This window comes from Protopterus annectens, chromosome 4.part1 (genome assembly GCF_019279795.1).
Source record: "Protopterus annectens isolate FY-2018-M chromosome 4.part1, PAN1.0, whole genome shotgun sequence".
Taxonomy (NCBI): domain Eukaryota; kingdom Metazoa; phylum Chordata; order Ceratodontiformes; family Protopteridae; genus Protopterus; species Protopterus annectens.
The window spans coordinates 369,626,604-369,646,658 of record NC_056734.1 but is presented as its reverse complement, the minus strand read 5'-3'; the positions used below and the strand labels follow the sequence as shown (position 1 = coordinate 369,646,658).

Below are 20,055 nucleotides of genomic sequence, written 5' to 3'. Positions count from 1 at the left end.
TCTCAAATTAGACTGTTTGCCAACACCCCACTGCAGCATAAGGTGGTGCCACACTCCCAAGTGTGCCATCCTTCAGATGACGCATTAAATCAGGACTCCATCTGCTCGAAATGGTGGCAGCTCAGAAGGATGTAAAAGATCCCATAGCACCTATCTAAAAGAGCAGGGACATGCCACAATGCGCTGGCCAAATTTCCCCTAGTAGTATGACCACCACCTTGGGTCTCCACTGAATAGAGGCCATTAGTCTAGTGGACTAACCCAGTCACAAAGAGTAAGTAAAAATAAATTACCTTATCCCTTTTCAAAAATATGCCAAAACATCTAGTTTCTAAACAGACAGAAGAAAAAAAAATAACAGATCTTTTTTATGTGACTTTACAGAATTTATAATAAAATAAAAATGGATAACTTTGCTACCTACCTCTTAAAAAAAACACATACTTGCCCACTGTAACTTGGATCTTCAGCATTATTCAGTTTATAAATGTAATACACAATTACATTTTCCAATATTCAGTAACACAACCTTTTGTAAGAGAAAAAGTTATGTATCACCACAATGTTCCATCTGAGTTGTTGCTTTTCATTTGTCTTCAACCTGTGTAACACGGATCCGACTCTGCCACATTTCTCCAGCATTTGATCCAAGCTCTAAGCTCCTCCCCTACCCATAATGCCCCAACCTCCTTCCACCTTTCAGATCGAATTTGCTGCCCCCACAGCAACCCAACCTGACACAATGTCTTACTCGCCGACACCAAAAGCTCAGGTAGTATCAACAGGAATAACCGCTTATGCCAAGGAAAGGGTCATGTCTTATCCAGCCAGACTACCACACAGCCCATATAAGGCAGGGGGAAGGAGGGAGGGACAGTTGAATACAAAAAAAAAGCAACAACTCAGATGGAATATTATGGCGAGTGCATAACTTCTTTATCTGAAGCTGTTGTCTTCATTTGCTCTTCAACCTGTGGGACAGAGTCCCCAGCTACTAAACACCTGGGAGGCCCTCATGGAAGGATATTCCACAACACTGCAGAGCCAAAGGATGCCCTACTTCTGGAGAGAAGATCCAACTTGTAATGGGAGATGAAATCATGTGAAGATGCCCAGGTAGCCTTACAGCAAATGTCATCCAAGGAAACACTGGACCAAAAAGCAGCTAAGGTAGCCATAGATCTAGTAGAATGCACGTTAACATGACCTGGCAGAGGCACGCCCTTTGCTGAATACAGCAGGAGTATACACTGATGGCGACTTTAGATACAGGTGTCCCTAAGAAGAGTTTAGAATAGAAAACAAAAAGTTGATCAGATTTGCGGAAGGCCGTAAAAACGTAACAGTCTATGAACATCCAAGCAGGTGCAATTTATACTCTCCCTAATTCTGAAAGTTAGGAAAGAAGACAGGGAGGTAGATAACCTGGTTGAAGTTTGATTCTGAGGCCACTTTAGGCAAAAAGGAAGGGTTAGTGCACAAAGAAACTTTGTCTTTATGGAAAATCATGCAAGGTGGCATAATCAATAAGGCCTGAAGCTCCAAGACCCTTTTAGCTGAAGCAATAGCAATCAGGAAGGTAGCCTTCCAAGCCAGGAATTGTAGCTCCACCAAAGCAGCGGGTTCAATGGGGGAAGAAACCAAAGCTTGAAGGACCAAAGTAAGGTCCCATGGAGGCGTGGAGTCCTTGATCGGAGGCCTAAGAAGAAAGGTACCCTTTACAAAGGCTTTACAGAGTTTAGAAGAGACCAGAGAAGCTGAATTATCCCCATGTGGAAATTAGAAATCTCTGCCAATTGAACTTTGACTGTAGAAAAACTGGCATCCTGCTGAAAAATGCTTGCCAGAAACTCCAAAACAACAGGAACTGGAGCAGTGAAAGGATCCAAATCCCAGTGAGCTGTCCAAATTGAGAAATACTTCCACTTCCTGGAATAAACCTTCTTCGTGGAAGATCTATGCACTGCTACCAAAACCTTCTTAACCGAAGAAAATAACCCAGGAGTCCTAACTATCATGGGAACTGGAGCAGCCAAGCAGTGAGCTTCAGGCTGACCAGATCTGGGTGCAAGATCCCCAACGGATGTAAAATCAGATCCGGATCCAATGTCCAGGGAGGACACACTCCATGAGACCACACAGAAGAGAACCATACTTGGCGAGGCCAGAAGGGTGCAATGAGGATGACTGAGCTCACCAGCCATTGTTCTTTCTGGATGAATTTTGAAATCAGGGGAAGAGGAGGATAAGCAAAGAGAAGACCGGAGGGCCAAGCACAAACTAGATAGTCTCTGGGGGTTCTCCCGGACGGGGGTTCAGAACAAAAAAAACTCACTGCACTTCACATTGGAAGTAGAGATGAAGAGATCGCAGCAAGGCTGACCCCACTTTAGAAAGATTGGCTTCACTACTGAAGGACTCACTCACCACTTGCAAGGCATGAAGATAGACCTGTTTAGCCTGTCTGCTAGAAAGCTGGACCTCCCCAGAATGTGCATTACCACCAGAAAACGGCTGGTGGAGATCACCCACTCCCACAATGTCATGGCTTCGCAGCAAAGGGGATAAGACCTGGTTCCTCCCGGTTTGTTGGATATACCAGACTACCGACACATTGTCTGTCTGGATGGCAATCGTCCCTAGGGGAAGATGGCTATGAAGGGCTTGCAACGCCAATAGCACCACCCTCATCTCCAGGACACTGATACGCATCTGTCTCTCCCGGGAAGACCACATGCTTTGAACTGACAATCCCAAGTAATGCCCCCCCATCTGAGCAGGGAGGCATCCATGGTCACAGTGATCAGAGGGGTGGGGAGGACAAAGGGGTGACCGCGAAGATGATCTGGGGATGGAATCCACCAAAGAAGAGAATCTTTGCATGCCCAGGATAGATAAATAGGATGCGGCAGTGGAAGATCCAAAAAGGACCACTGGACTGCCAGAGTCCACTGGAGCACCCTCATGAACAACAGAGCTGTGGGAATGAGGGTGATCGTGGCTGCCATGGACCCCAGTGACCTTAAAACCAACTCTGCAGGAGGAGATGGAACTTAAAGAATGTGTAAGACATTATGTCTGGCGGGTATCAGAAAAGCCTTAGTCTGAATGGTGTCCAACCGGGCTCCAATGAAATCTAGAACTTGAACCAACTGTAAGAGATTTGATGAGACTGATGGTGATGCCCAGCTGGTGTACGGTTTGAGTGAGGAAGTCTCGAGCTTGGCAGAGTCAATGCCTGGAGAGGGCGGAGAGGAGCCAATCATCCAGGTAAGGGAAGACCGTGAAGCCCTGCAGCCGCAGGTAAGCTGCTACCACAGCCATTACTTTGGTGAACACCCTGGGGGCTGTGGTGACACCAAAGGGTAAGGCTCTGAATTGGTAATGATTGGATCCCAGCCTGAAGTGGAGAAACCTCCGAGAGTGCCTGTTCATTTTGATGGGATAGTACCCATCTTCAAGGTCTTCCGAGCACATCCAGTCATTCTCCTGCAAAAAGGGCAGGACAGACTGGAGTGTGGCCACCCAGAATTTTGTGTTGGCAACTGACAGATTCAGGGTAGAGAGGTCCAGAATTGGCCTCAAGTCCCCCATTTTCTTTGGCACCAAAATGAACCTGGAATAGATGCCTAATCCGGACTGGCCTGGGGGTAGATGGGCTGGAGGACTCATTTTTTCTAGCAGCCTAGAAATTTCCTGTGCTGCTGCCTCCCTTTGCGCAAGTGGAACGTCTGGGAGGGACCTGGCCGGACTTAACCTTTGAAAGAAGGGGACTAAATATCGTCTGGATATGATTTGCAACACCCACCAATAGTCTGTGATTGACTCCCAGGCTGATGGATGTAGTGAGACCCGACCCCCCAACTGCCTCCAGAGGCGAGCAGCAAGACAACCCTTCAGGTTTGCTGCGCGGGCCTGTCGGAGAACGAATCCCGAGACCCATGATTCCCCAGGCCCCTTCTGCTGCGAAGGTGGCATCTATCGAATCTCCCGGCCTCTGGGGGAAGGCAAGTCCCAAGCATCCTGGGGATAGACCCTGAGACTTCCAGAACCACATGTTCTTCAGCCCCTGCTGATTCCTGAAAGATAGTTGAGGGGTTGACAAGTGGTTCCCAATAGCACACAGAGTCTTCCCCTCCTTCTCAGTCTGGACCAGTGCGTCACTTAGTCTTTACAAAGAGCGTGGAACCATCCTTAAGGGGCATTTCTGAAAGATGCCTTGGTCTCTGAGAAGGTACACAGTTGGAGCCAGGTGTGACCCCCCCCCTGATGGCAATGCCTGTCCGAGCAGCTCTAGCTGCGCCCTCTGTAGAATGAGAGAGCAGCCGCATAGAGGTACTGGCAATGGAGGTGAGGGTGGCCATTCGAGAGGAGAAAATCTTCTTATTCTCCGCCGACATGGTCCCTGGGGTAAACTCGGCGACCTCATTCACCAGGTGTCACTGAAGTCAAATAACATGGGCCATACAGTTCAGCGCATGCACAAAGAAAGTACAGTCGTGTACCTACCATAAATGTAGATGTTCGAGTGTATTCACTGTTGCAGTCATTACACTTGGGTTATCTTGCTGGCAGGCTACCCGCAGTCGGCCAGAGTTCCAAAGTCTAGGTCCGGCGTCGGTTGCTGTCGCCTCTTCTCTAACTTCAGTAAGCTAGGGGTATAAATGATGCAAGACGCCATTTTCTTCAGTTTTTCTTGCCCCAGATGTCAGGTGCCCCCAGATAGGAAGGCTGAAAAGAATACATTATGCCAAAAAGCATGCATGTACTAATATAAACATATCCTTCATCTACAAGCAAATACACCACATAGGTTGTATAGAGTTGAGAAGTACAGAGAAGTCCCAGCAAAGAAAAAAGGGGGATGGTGGGTGGGTAACCTGGACTGCAACAGTGAATACACTTGAACATCTACATTTATGGTAGGTACACAACTGTACTATGTTCATCGTGTTTCACTGTTGCAGTCATTACACTTGGGTTGAATCCCAAAGCTGAGGTTGGGCAGCTGGGTCTAAATTGGATTTGGAAAGGCTACCAGGCCCTGCAAAACTGCAGTGGCAAAGCCTGCTCTGGATTAGGAGTACAGAGGTAAGTGGTAGTGCTTGGTGAAAGTGTGCACTGAACTCCAGGTTGCAGCTTCTAAAATGTCCTTGGTTGGTACTCCCCTGAGAAAGGCTGCTGAAGTGGCTGCTGCTCTGGTAGAATGTGGCCTAATGCCCTTAGTCACTGATTTGCCATGTTGTGCATAACAGAAGCGAATGCAGTGGCCTATCCATTTTGAAATGGTCTGCTTTATGATAAGCTTTTCTTGTGATCCTGCAGCATAGGCTACAAACAGTTGCTCAGTTTTTCTGAAAGCTTTTGTTTTGTCCAAGTAGAATCATAGCTGTCTGTGTATATCCATAGCGTGCAGAAGTCTCTCCCCTTTATTCTGGGGGTTTGGGTAGAAAGTTGGTAAATTAATGGTTTGGTTCAGGGCCACATTGGAAACCACTTTTGGCATGAATGTTGGGTTTGTCCTAACAGAAACCCTGTCCTGGTGAAAAATGATGAAAGGTTCCACAGCCATTAATGCCTGTAACTCTGAGACTCTTCTTGCTGAAGTTATTGCTAGGAGCAGAGCAGTTTTCCATTATAAGAATTTTATATCAGCTGTGTTGGCTGGTTCAAAAGGAGGCAGTGTGAGCTTTTTAAAACAAAATTGAGATCCCAAGTTGGTATTGGTGCTCTCCTTGGGGGTCTTATGTTTTTTGCCCCTCTGAGGTACTGTCGTAGTAGAGGATGTGAAAAAATAGGAGGTTCCGTATTGTAATGAGCTGAAATGGCAGAGGCATGGATCTTAATTGATGAGAAAGATAAGCCTTTGTCCAGCATCTCAGTTAAGTATTGTAAAATCTGAGGTATATTTGGAACAAGTGGCTCGAGCCCTTGAGCCTGGTTCCAAGCACAGAATCTCTTCCATCTTTCTGCATAAGATTTCCTAGTGCTGGGGACTCCCGGCTTCTAAAATGACATCCATAACAGCTTTAGAGAGAGGTGCAGTCTGAGCGGCTACATTACCTGCCATGCTGCCAGATTTAAGGTTCTGAGTTGACTGTGCAGAATCTGATTGTTTTGTTGAGTCAAAAGATGAGGAATTTGAGGTAAAGGCCAGGCTGGGGCTTGAGACAAGCTCTTTAGGATTGGGTACCAGTGCTGGCGTGGCCAGTCTGGGGCAATCAGGATCATTTTTGGCCTCTCTTGTCTGACTTTTAGGAGCACCTTGGTAAGAAGAGGCATTGGAGGGAAGGCATAGACTGTCAGGGCTTTCCAGCTGAATGATAGAGCATCCACTTTCCATGCTTGAGAGTGATAAGTTCTTGTGCAGAATTTCTGTAGTTGGCAATTGTGAGGGGAGGCAAAAAGATCTATGTCTGGGCGTCCCCATTTCCTTGTTATCATGCTGAACACCTGTGGATTTAGTTTCCATTTGTGAGGATCCATGAGATTTCTGCTTAGTTCGTCTGCCAGTGTATTTTTTGTTCCTGGAGGACTTGTGCCTGCAGATGTACTTGATAGGTCAGTGCTGTGTTCCACAAAGTCATGGCTTGCCTGCATAGGGGGTAGGAATGTGTGCCCCCTTGCTTGTTTATGTACCACATAACTGTGATATTGTCAGTCTTTATTAGTAGTTGTCCTGGATGTAGTAGGTCCTTGAAAGCTGTCAGGGCATTCTGTACAGCTAGCACCTCTTTCTGATTGATGTGAAGATGCATTTGTTCCTTGGGCCACGTGCCCTGAATACATTTTCCTGCCATATGTGCCCCCCCAGGCATAATCCGATGCATCCATTGTTATTGTCTGCCTGGCTGTGGGTAAGGCGAAAGGCTTTCCCTTGTTGTGGTGACAGGCCTGGGACCACCATCGAAACTCATGTTGTAGGCAGGGAATTAAAGTTAGGATTGTCTCCAGGCTGTGGTAATGTTGAGTCCAAACACTTTTTACATACCATTGTGGTTTCCTCATATGCAGTCTTGCATATGGAATTAGTACAAGGCAGGACGCCATGAAGCCTAGGGCCTGCAGAATTTTTCTTGCAGGGAGCTGGGTCTTTGTTGCCATCATTTGAAAGTAGAGTCAGTTGCCTTTGTTTGTCTGGCGTGAGATAAGCCATCTGGGTAGTTGTATTTAAGCTTGCACCCAGGAATATTATTTCTTGAGAGGGCACTAGTTTTGATTTCTTTTCATTTACTGTGTAACCTAGGCAAATTAGTAATCTTTTTACAAATGCCAGATGCTTTAGAAAAATGTCCTTGCTCTCTGCTTGAATAAGGCAGTTGTCCAAGTAGGGATATATTTGAATTCCTTTTTGTCTGCAAAATGCAATTACTGGTGCCAGGCATTTTGTGAAGACCCTGGGCGCAGTAGATAAGCCAAAGGGCAGTGCAGAGAATTGGTAATGCATTGAGCCTGCTATGAATCTGAGGTATCTTCTGCAAGATTGTCTGATTGGGACATGCTGGTATGCCTCCTTGAGGTCCAAAGTAACTAGCCAAGCCTTCTTGCCCAGCATGGGTAGATGTTGCTGTAGTGTTAACATTTTGAATTTTGGAATATCCAGGAAAGTATTTAGGATTGACTGGTCCAGTAATGGTCTCCAGGCTTTGTCCTTTCTGGGTGCTAAGAAAAGTCTTGAGTAAAATTCATGCCCCTGCTTCTTGCTGTGGTAATCTTTGAATAGCTCCCATGTCCATGAGAGCAGCAATTTGTTTTTGTGCCAGGTCTGGAATACCTTTTGATTTTGGAAGCGTGTGAAAGTGGAACCTGTAACCCTGAGAAACAATATTCAGTACCCATTTGTCTTGGGTGATTATGTGCCAATTTTTTGAGAAAAGTGCTAACTTTCCCCCTAGGGGTGCTGCCAAAAGGTAAGTGCTTGGCATCTGTAGAGGGAAGTCATTGGGACTGTTTCCTCTAAGGTTGTGATTTGTCTTCTCCTCCTTTGGGGGCTGAAGCACCGCATTGTCTAAGTCTGTAGGAGCCTTGGGGCTGAGATCTGCCTCTTGGGCATCTGTATCTGCCTCTTTGTGGCCTGTCTGACATCGGAAAGGACCAATTTTTTGAAGGCCAGTTTCTGCTAAACCTAGGTGGTTGAACCTGTAAGAAATCTTTTACTGTCTGCATTGATTTTGCTTTATCCTCTATTTTCTTTAACACCTCTTCTGCCTGAACACCAAACAAAGTATCATGCTGTAGTGGAGCATCCAATAATTTTACTTAAACATGTTCAGGTAAACTTTGTTCTTTCACCCAAGCATGCCTTCGAATAACAGAGCCTGTAACAGCTGCTCTACAAGAAGCCTCTAATGAATCAAAACCACATTGTAGAGTATGCTTTCCCACTTGTTCAGCTGCATGCAATAAATCCTGCATTTCCTTACTGTCAGGACTTTGAGTTTGAAACCATTTTCTGTTTTAACAAGGACATGAGTACTGTTGATATTTAAGCATGTGAAACTGGCAATTTAAAGCCCTTAGAGCTAATGTAGCAAAAGTGTAAACTTTTTTACCCCCATCTATCCAGAGCTCTGGAATCCCTATCCGAGGGGACAGGATTTTTAGCAGTGGAAGCCTTAACCCCTTTAGGACCCTGAGAAATTGTTTCTGGATCTGCAGCAGGGTTTTTGTAAAGAAATTTATGAGAGTCAGGGACCCTGTAGTACCTGTCTGGCTTGACTGGTGCAGGGGGTAAAGAATCAGGAGACAGACTGGATTCAAAGAAAACATCATCAACAATATCAAGCACAGGGGGAATAGCCAGGGGCCTGTGCTGAGGCAATAAAAAAGTATCTGAGCCTTTTCTTGGATTCTGAATAATCATGGCTCTCCCAATGGAAATGCTCCCTCATGGTGTGCAGGGTTTCCCCAAAAGAATAATCCTCAGGCGGAGAAGCTGAAGGTATAGAGTCTTCTGCATCAGAGTCCTCATACGGAGGGAGAGAATATCCCTGATCAGAAGAGGAATCAGAGGAAATTGAAACCTGGTCAGAGGAATCATAGTCAGTGTCTTGCCTAGGCTTTTTGCCAAGAGAGGGATGGGAACCTGATTAAAGTAATTAGGTCTTCGGCCATTTTAAGCATCTCTTTCTTTGGCATGGATGACTGTTCAGGAGAATGCTGTACTTGTTTCCTTGTCTTTAATGGTGTTTTTGACTTTGCCTTCGCTCCTGTAGTGGACTAAATTGTAAGCTGTGAAGGTCTGAAAACACCCTCAGAAGCCGATGCCTGCTCAGCGGCTCCGGACCCATTTGAGGGAATCCGGACCCATCTGAGGGAATAGTTTCCGTAGGCCCAATACCGTGAGTTTCCACAGGCCTCGTTGTCTCCACGTGACTGTCGGATGCGGCCTGTAGCGGGTGTCAGGGGCTGTGAAAGCGCCTCACTGAGAACCGGTGAGCCGGCGACTGGCCTAGAAGAGGCTTCGTCGTCGGTTTTGGACCTCGGATGCCAGTCCTTTTCTTTGTCTTTGCTTTTTTTTTTTTTTTTTTTTTTAATTCCAGTCGTCGGTTGTTCCGACGGCATTATGTAATTAAACCTTCGGCCAAAATAATGTAAAGTAAAATCAAACCAACGTTTAATAGCGCGTTTGTTGAATCTAGCACGAAACCGACAACTAGTAACGTCGTGGTCAGGGCCTAGGCAAGGAATACAGTAAGAGTGAAAGTCCTTATGAGGTATTTGCTTCCCACAAGAAATACAATTATTAACTTTTAATGACATCGGTCTGGAGCAAGAAAAAGTTTCCCCAATGGGGTACTTAGCTTTATTGAAGACTTCGGTTCTGAAACTCAATTTTGAAAATCTCAGGAGTCGGCCGACCAGTACTTGTGAACTGCATTTGCTTCGGGCACCACGCAGCAAAAAAGACTGGGGAAAATAGCATTGGTTGCATCTTTTATAACCCTGGTGCACTGACGTCAGGGAAGAGGCAACAGCAACCGACGCCGTACCTAGACTTTGGAACTCTGGCCGACTGCGGGTAGCATGCCAGCAGGATAACCCAAGTGTAATGACTGCAACAGTGGAAACACTATGAACATCGTGGCTGACGCATAGGCTCGCTTCCCAAAATGGTCTAACATCCTAGAGCTCTCCTGTACGTGCTCCTTCTTGGTGTTCAATGCCACTACCATGGCATCGACAGGGTGTCCCCTGTACAGTGTCTTGTCTGGGGGGTGCTAGGAAATATCGGGGCATTCGGGAATCAGCTCGCCCATGTCAGGCTCCATCCACACCGAAATGTCACAAGATCCACTAGAGGATATGCGGGAGAGGACACCCAGGAGGTAGAGGGTCCTGCGTCAAATGCTTCCAGGAATACCAACTCATCAGGACTGAGTTTTTGGAGAGACCATCCCCAGCACTGTCACAGGATCTCCATGATGTCTCCAAATGAAACATCCTCTGGGATGACCAGGGGGAACCCTCTCCTTCCTCCAAGTTGGTGTCTTCTGTGAGAGACTCCAGTGGGTAGACTACGTGCCTCCTTTTACACTAACATTTTTGAGGAACCTCCCCGGGGGGGGGGGGGGTGTCTCTGGGGATGACTCAAACATCTAGCTGCTTCCGTGCGGGAGCTCCCCAAGTTGAAGATGCAGCAGGCTGTCCCTGAGGTAAGCAGGATGGCAGGATCTGGACCAGAAACAGAGGTAGCCAGGATGGATTCCAAAGATGAGATAGTCAAGGGTCTCAATGGGATCAAGAGAACTCTCTCCACCATGTCAAAGGCAGGAGGAGAAAGTACAGTTGTCTACCTACCATAAATGTAGATGTTAGAGTGTATTCACTGTTGCAGTCATTACTCTTGGGTTATCCTACTGGCAGGCTACCCACAGTTGGTCCGAATTCAAAAGTCCTGGTCCGGCATCGGCTGCTGTCACCTCTTCCCTGACGTCAGTGCGCCAGGGGTATAAAAGATGCAGCCAATGCCATTTTCTTCAGTTTTTCTTGCCCCAGACATCAGGTGCCCCCAAAAGGGTAGGCTAAAAATATTATGCCAATAAACATACATGAAGTAAAGAAACATTTCCTTCATCTACAAGCAAATACACCACATAGGTTGTATAGAATAGAGACGTACAGATAATCCCCAGCAAAAGAAAGGGGGATGGTGGGAGGGTAACCTGGACTATAACAGTGAATACACTCTAACATTTACATTTATGGTAGGAACACAACTGTACTATGTTCATCATGTTTCACTGTTTCAGTCATTACTCTTGGGTAGAATCCCAAAGCTGAGGATAGGAGGCTGGGCTAAATAGGATTAGGAGAGGCTATGAGACCCTGCAGAACTGCAGTGGCAAAGCCTGCTCTGGATTTAGAGTAAAGAGGCAAGTGGCAGTGCTTTGTAAAAGTGTGCACTGAACTCCAAGTTGCAGCCTCTAAGATGTCTTTGGTTGGTACTCCTCTGAGGAAGGCTGCTGAAGTGGCTGCTGCTCTGGTAGAATGAGGCCTAATAACCTTAGTCACTGATTTGCCATGCTGAGAATAGCAGAAACGGATGCAATGGCCTAACCATTTAGAAATAGTCTGTTTTGAGATCGCCTTTCCTTGTGATCTTGCAGCATATGACACTAATAGTTGCTCAGTCTTCCTGAAAGCTTCTGTCCAAGTAGAAGCGTAGCTGCCTGTGTATGTCCAAAGAATGCAGAATTTTCTCACCCTTGTTCTGCAGGTTTGGATAAAAGGTAGGCAAGTGAATGGTTTGGTTGAGGGCCACACTGGACACCACCTTAGGCATAAATGTAGGGTTTGTTCTCAGAGAAACCCTGTCTGGATGAAAAATTATAAAAGGTTCCATAGCCATGAGTGCTTGTAACTCTGAGACTCGTCTTGCAGAGGTTATTGCTAGGAGCAGAGCTGTTTCCCAAGATAAGAATTTTATATCAGCTGTTGAGGCTGGCTCAAAAGGAGGCAGTGTGAGTTTTTCCAAGACATAATTGAGGACCCATGCAGGAATTGGTGCTCTCCTTGGAGGCCTGATGTTTTTGGCCCCTCTGAGGTACTGCCTTATTAAAGGATGAGAAAAGATAGGTGGTTCCGTATTGTTTTTATAGCTTGTGTGTTACCCAACTCAAGGTTCCCTTAATTTGACCTGTTAACAGCCTGCATTTAAATTGGAACCTGTGTTCTGAGAGACCGCCTTACAAGACTATCTGCAAATATACAGAGCTGAGTATATTTTTTGGCTTAATAGTTGTACTATATTAGAGGTTGATCAGATATCTGCTGAAACTGTCTTCCCACCCCCATTTTCTGCCTTGCCTTCAGCTGATATAACTGTTTTTTATAGCTTGTGTGTTACCTAACTCAAGGTTCCATTAATTTGACCTGTTAACAGCCTGCATTTAAACTGGAACCTGTGTTCTGAGAGAGAGCCTTATAAGACTATCTGCAAATATACAGAGCTGAGTATATTTTCCTTTATTATAGAGTTTAATTGTTGCTTGGATATCTGTTGTCTCACTGTTCTGAGAGACTGATCTGCAAATATACAGAGCTGAGTATATTTTTTTGGCTTAATAGTTGTACTATATTAGTGGTTGCTCAGATCTCTGCTGAAACTGTCTTCCCCACCGCCCCTCCATGTTTTTGGTTTATAGTTAAATTTGGTGGCTTTTGCAGTGCCCACCCCACTGTAGATTTGATCTAGGACACTCCCCCAGTCCCATCTCTTTACCGCATTCTACCTAATAAACCCTTTCTGCACTTGCTTTTAGTCCTTTTTAATTTAATTGCATTTTTCAAACTGTGCATGGTCTAATATTGCTACATACTCAAGCGTGCTAGCTTGCACTGCATGTGAATTGTTTTTACTATTCTTTGATTTACATTCTTTGATTTCCTGTCCTTGCCTTTTTAAGTGGTGCATTGTGAAATTTTTATTGCTTAAAAACCTCAGCTTTGGCCAGCTAAGAACTTGGTTATATTCAACTGGAAGTATAAGAGAATTTAAGTACCTTTATCTGCACTTTTTTTTAAAAAAAATACAGTATTTAATTTGATTTAAACTGTGTTGAAGGAATATTTAACTCAAGTGGCAGTTATTCTGCTCTTCAGTTATTCCCACCCACCCTCCTTGTTTTTGTTTTGGTGATAATCTTAGTGGCCTTGAAACTGCCCGCCCCTCAGCCTGCCTCTGGGCCCATCTCATTTGCTTACTCAACTGAGTGCAGTGAGATCATATTCTGATTTCAGGCACTCCTACTGTGTACAAAGAGAGCATCTGGGAAACAGACAAAAAAATTAAGCTTATTTCCTGCCTTTCCTGTTAAGTGGTATAGACTATTTGTAGGCTTCTGAGCCCCCAAGCCCTTCTGTGTTTGAGGGAAGCCTTCTAGCTTGTTTTTTTTTCTTATAACTAGCCAGTTTTCTAGTTTCAGCACTCAAATCTGTTTCTTTGATCTCAGCACTTGTTCAGATAAAAAAAAAAAAAAAAAATTATCTGCTTTTACTGTACTTGTGTTTCTACCTACTTCATTTTACTTTTGCATCATCTTAAAATACTCAATTGTATTTATTACTGCTTGGTGTAACTCATTCTAAGCCTTTTGCTTTAAACACTTGGGCTTCGGACCAGTTGTTTTGCACTGAGAGGGTTTGTGGTCTGCACTGTTGTGGCAGAACAGGTAGCTTACATCCTTCTAGGTTGGGAACTGCTGATTGAGGGCTCAGTGTCTGTTATTCTAAAAGTGTATTAATTCTGGTTTAAGCACTTGGGCTTTCAGGCCAGTTATTTTACATTAAGAGGGTTCGTGGTCTGCACTCTTGTGGGAGGAGAGGCTGGACTCTGCCCTTCTGAGCTGGGAATTTCTGGTTAAAGGCTTATAGTGCATGCATATCTGAACTGCTTCTTACGAAGTTGGTGCGCCTTGTTTGCTGTGGCATAGACTGGATTCGGGCCTGCTGGATCTAGCTTTGTTTGTGTAACTTGAGCACTAATCCAGACATTCTCTAAAGTATTCAATTGTATTTATTACTGCTTGGTTGTAACTTGATTAAAGTGTAGCTATCATTCTAAGTCTTTTGGATTAAGCACTTGGGCTTCAGACCAGTTGTTTTACATTAGGAAGGTTTGTGGCAGGACAGGTAGCTTTCATCCTTCTAAGTTGGGAACTGTTGACTGAGAGCCCAGTGTCCAAGGGTATTAGTTCTGGTTTAGGCACTTGGGCTTTTGGCCAGTTATTTTACATTAAGAAGGTTCGTGGTGTGCACTCTTGTGGGAGAAGAGGCTGGACTCTGCCCTTCTGAGCTGGGAATTTCTGGTTAAAGGTTTATAGTGCCTGAATATTTGAACTGTATCTTACTGAAATTGGTACACCTTGTTTGCTCTAGCATAGACTAGATCCAGGCCTGCTGAATCTAGCTTTGTTTATATGCTTGTTATTTCCCTGGAAGCTAATTCCACCTAATACGCGGCTTCTCAGCGCTTCTGTGGATCACTAGTGATATCTGCACTGCTTACTGTACTAGTTCCTTGTTTCACTTGAAAGAAAGTTACTGTTTGTCGTTTTTGCATTTAGTTACTTGTAACACATTGCACTCAAGTTACCTGGCACTTGCTCACTAAAGCAATTATATAAGTCAGCACTAAAAATTAAAAGCACTACACCCTCACTCTCCACTGGCCCTGGTTTTCAATTAAGGAATTCCCAATATTATTCTAGCATGTCCAAAGCTCAGTTGTCAATCTCCTCTCCGGTCCAGCTGGTGAATGTAGGAATCTTGAGGCAATGTTATAACTGCCTCATGTACACAGACAACCCTCTCCTCCTCCCACATAACACAAATACTTGCGAGAGATGCAGCTATTTAGCCAAACTGGAGGCTGAGCTCTCTCAACTCAGGACTGGCAAGACCAGACAGGAGGAGAAGGCAACTACACACATCACAAAACCAGCCTCACATAATGCTACCACACCACTGAATCAAACACATAAACACACAAAGACATACTCGGAGGCTCTGAGTAAAAATTTACTTAAACAGCAGAGGCCTCCAAAGCAGACACCCAAACAACTGCTACCTCAAGACACCCCACAAGCAACACATAAACCACAAAAGCAGTGTGCAAAGCAGTCACAGCCCTTACGGCCAAATACAACACCAAACATACTTGTCATAGGTGACTCCATAGTTAGACACACTGACGTCCCACTCACCAGGCTGAACAAGGAGAGGGTCACAGTAAGCTGCCTATCGGGCGCTAGAATCCGCCACATAACACTAGCAATCTGGTCACTCCACAGCAAGTACAAATATGACATGGTCATTGTCCATGCTGGTGTGAACGACCTGAGACGTACCTCCCTGGACTACATGAAAAGAGACATACAGGAGCTCTCTGATTATGTAGCCCAGGCAGGTATGACCCTGACCCTGAGCAGTATCCTTCCTTCACCAAGAATGATGCCACAATATAGAGACAAGATGATCAGCTTTAACAATTGGCTTAATGTCTGTTGTCATTCAAAGGGGATCCAGTGTCTGCCTGGGATGACATGCTTGACAAGCCACGCTGCTTCGCAAGGGATGGCTTGCACCTGTCACCCCTGGGATTCCGGATATTGGCTAAGGCTCTTGCCACCCCATAGTGCCTTTTTAGGCAAGGCCCAAATTCTAAATCTACCACCCTAGAAAACAAAAATGGGAAGAAACTGAGGGTAATGCTGCCCAATGCCAGAAGTCTAAATCTCAAAATGCACGCACTCGAGGCCCTTCTCAGTATGGAGAACATCGATGTCTGTGCTGTAACTGAAACCTGGTTCAAGGCTCCTGAGAGCACCCCGCCACTATTAGGTTTTACCTCATATCATGCGTTCCGGCCCCAAAACCAGGACCACAACACAAAAGGAGGGGGGTGTATCCATATTCATAAAGGATACCCACACCTCCAGGTTGGCGGCAACGCACGAAGCTTCGGAAACCATCCAGGTGCAACTAACCATAGGCAAAACTGCTCTACAAATTGTAGCATGCTACAGGCCACCCTCTCAAACTCAGGAACCCCACACAGCCTTCCTGAAGACACTGGAGGTTATAAATGTATCTCCAAACACCATCATATTGGGTGACTTCAACTACCCGAATATAGACTGGGAACATTACTCAAGCCCTAACTTTCTAGCCCAACGGTTCCTGGAGTTCATAAATTCAAATGCCATGGAACAGCTAGTCACTGTTCCCACGAGAGGAGAAGATATACTAGATCTCATTATCACAAACATGGGGACAAAATGCTCCACACCGGAAGTATATCCCTCATTGGTGAGATCTGATCATAAACTAATCTCACTGGAAATCCACATCCCGCCCCACCCCAAACAAAAAGACCACAGTGAAGAACTTCTCTAAAGCAAACTTCACACTACTCAAGACTGGTGTGGTATCCTTCAAGGCCCCTGAGCCAGTGGAAACCACAACCAAAGCTGCGGAAACCCTTACAAATGCCTTCTATGAACACCTCCAGGACTGCATGGATCAGGCAATCCCAAATAAAACCAAGACTCTTTCCACAAAGAGCAAACGTCCAGTCTGGTGGACCCCAGCCATTAACAAACTTTACAATAAGAGGAGAAAGCTATTACATGATAGAACAAAATCCATAAAAGGGAAGTCACCCCTGATCATTATTAGTAAAAAAATACGAGCACTCATAAAATCAACTAAGGCCAATTTTGAGAGAAAAATTGCCATGGATTCAAAGGACAATCATAAGGCCTTTTTCAGCTATGTTAGGAACCTGGGTGGAAACTCCCAGATATGCTCAGAATTAGTCCAAAATGATACAAAAATCACTGAACCCACAGAGATTGCCAACATACTGGCAGACAGGTTCAGTGCAAACTTCACCCCCCTCTCCCTCCCTAAAGGAGAGATAACTATCCCAGCAGAGTGTAGCCTCCCAGACATCTCAAATGCGCAGGTGAAAGCTGCTCTCTCTAAAGCTAAAAACACAGCATCAATGGGACCGGATGGTGTCCCCGGCTGTGTGCTACACGAGCTAAATGAGGAATTAAACCCGCACATAAGGCAGCTGTTTAATCTCAGCCTTACCACAGGATACGTGCCCAAGGAGTGGCATACGGCAACTGTGGTCCCACTCCACAAAGGCGGTGCCTCTACGGACCCTGGTAATTACGGGCCCATAAGCTTAACAAGTCTAGTCTGCAAAGCTATGGAGAGGATCATAATGGAGCTCATAAACAAAGATATAGGGGACTTGCAGACATTGGACCCGACCCAGTTTGGCTTCGTCAAGGGCAGATCATGCCTTTTGAACTTGGTCGACTTCTTCGAAACAGTCAACAAGGCCATTGATGAGGGAAAGGCAGTCCATACAGCCTACCTTGACCTTGCAAAGGCCTTCGACACAATACCCCACTCGGGTACTGTAGAAAAACTTACCAGCTTAAATGTAAACCCATATGTCACAAGATGGGTTGCAAACTGGCTTAAGGACAGAACCCACAGGGTTAGAGTTGCTGGCGCTATGTCAGACTCCAAGCCGGTCACAAGTGGTGTCCCACAGGGCTCGGTCCTTGGCCCCCTATTGTTCGGCATCTACTTCTCAGAAGTACAGGCCAACATGGGAGGACTTTAGTTGACAAAGTTTGCAGACGACTGCAAACTGGGCACCATAGTGGAAAGTGCATCGAACATGGATATCCTTCAGAAGGGACTCACGGAAACAGATAGCTGGTGCCAGAGCCATGGCCTGAAGTTAAACGCCAAAAAATGTATAGTCATACCCTTCGGGAAAAACAAGGTAACCCCAAGCTACCATATAGGTGGCAATCCACTAAGCACAGAAGAGGTTATCAGGGACCTGGGGACCCAGGTTGACAGTGGCCTTTCTTTTGACACTCACGTTGCTAAAGTGGTTAGAAAGACCTTCTACATTGTCCACCTGATCATGAAGGGATTCACATCCAGATCTAGTGAGGTCATTGTTCCCCTGTACTCTTCACTTATCAGACCAATGATAGAGTACAATGGCCCATTCGGGATGTATCTCACCCGACATCTGCAGCATATGGAGAGACCCCAAAAGTTCCTCACCAAAAGGATAAAGGGACTCCAAAATCTGTCATATGCTGCCAGATTGAAGAAACTCCAGCTCTATTCAGTTGCATACCGTGTGCTCAGAGGTGACATGTGCCTGACATACAAGGCCATGTCCAACCCGGAATTAATGGACATGCTCCACCTCAAAAAATCCAAATCCACCAAAACCACTAGAGCAAGCAACTTAAACCTTAGCACGGATATAAATAGGACGTGCTGGAGGGATAGATTTATCACTCAGAGACTCCCTATGCTGTGGAATAAAATCCCGATCCATGTGAGGCAGAGCCCATCGCTGGCTCTGTTCAAGAGAAATCTTGACCTGTGGATGGGAGATCATAGGTTTATCCCGGGAATCATCTCTGTGTCACTGCTGGACAGAGGCACAACAAACTAATGGGCACAGTATTTTTTCATATAAGGGGTGGCGTAAGCCACAAAATTTTGGGCTAGGCTTATAAATGCCTTAGGGCAGACAGCCTAGTATAAACCTATGAACCTATTGTTTTTGCTACTTTTCTGTAAAAAAATAAAAACTATAAGCCTGTTTCCTACCTTTCCTGTAACTAGTGTTCCAGATACAGATTTGCTGTATCCAGGACTGTTTGTAAGCTTCTGAGGCCCCCAAGCCTTTCTGTGTTGGAGGGAAGCCTTCTAGCTTACCAGTGGGAGTGGTAAGCATTAGGTAACCTGTCTACCACATAAGGAGTGGTTCTGGCCCAGAATTTGTAGTAATTGGCCGTATGGGCAATCTTCCATCTCTCTCAACTTTCTGATTTGAAAACCTGCATTTGCACTTGTTTCTGTCCTGTAACTCATCTAGTGCAGATACAGATTCTTAGTTTTAGCACTTAAATTTGCTTATTCATGCTCAGCACTTGTTCAGAACTTGTAAGCAATAAATAAGCTACTAATTACTACAGCACTCAATCTTCATTACCTAGAAAAAAACAGTTTTTGTACTTACTTTTCTCACTGGCGTTGAGAAAAACAGCTCTTGTACTCACTTTCCTCACTTATCTAGAGGAAAATAGTTTTTATTCAGGCATGTCCAAGGGTCAGCTCCCAATGTCCTCCCCTGTCTATCTGATGAATCTGGGCATCTTGAGGCAATGTAGAAATTGCCTCATGTACAGACAACCCTCTCTCCTACCACCCAACACTACAACCTGTGAGAGATGCACTTATCTAGCCAAACTGGAGGTAAAGTTCTCTCCAACCAAGACTGAACCTGACTGTCATGAGGAGAAGGTAAACATTTGCACCACACCACAATCATCACATAGTTTCACTACGTCTACACCACCAAAATCTACACATAGAAACTCAAAAACATTAGCGGATTCTCTCAATAATAATCTGCCTAAGCAACAGAGACCGCCAAAGCAGAAACACAAGCAACCTCCATCCCCCAACACAACCTAAATGACACACAGCCCACAGACTCAGTGTGCCACTCAAACACAGCCAATAAGGCAAAACAACATACCCAACACACTAGTCATAGGTAACTCTATAGTCAGGCACACTTATGTCTCGCTCACCAGGCTAAACAAGGAGAAGGTTACAGTCAGCTGCCTGTCGGGTGCCAGGATCCGCCGCATAACCCACGCACTCAGGTCACTCCACAGCAAGTACAAATATGACTCTGTCATTGTCCATGTTGGTGTGAATGACCGGAGACGTACCTCCCTGGACTACATGAAAAGAGACATGGAAGAGATCTCCGATCTTGCAGCCCAGGCAGGTATGACCCTAGCCCTGAGTAGCATTCTGCCATCGCCCAGAATGACATCGCAGTACAAGGACAAAATGATTGACTTAAACAATTGGCTAAGCTTCTGGTGTCATTCTAAGGGGATCCAGTATTTGTCTGCTTGGGATGACATGGTCAACAGACCACGATGCTTTGCCAAAGATGGCCTGCACCTGTCTCCCCTGGGA

At 45.4% G+C, this 20,055-nt stretch overlaps 1 protein-coding gene across 1 annotated transcript in view; it reads right to left on the bottom strand.

The window, feature by feature from the left end:
- Positions 1 to 20,055, bottom strand: part of ABCF3 (ATP binding cassette subfamily F member 3) — a 1,867,236-nt gene that overhangs the window by 1,622,125 nt on the left and 225,056 nt on the right. The window lies entirely within an intron of this gene.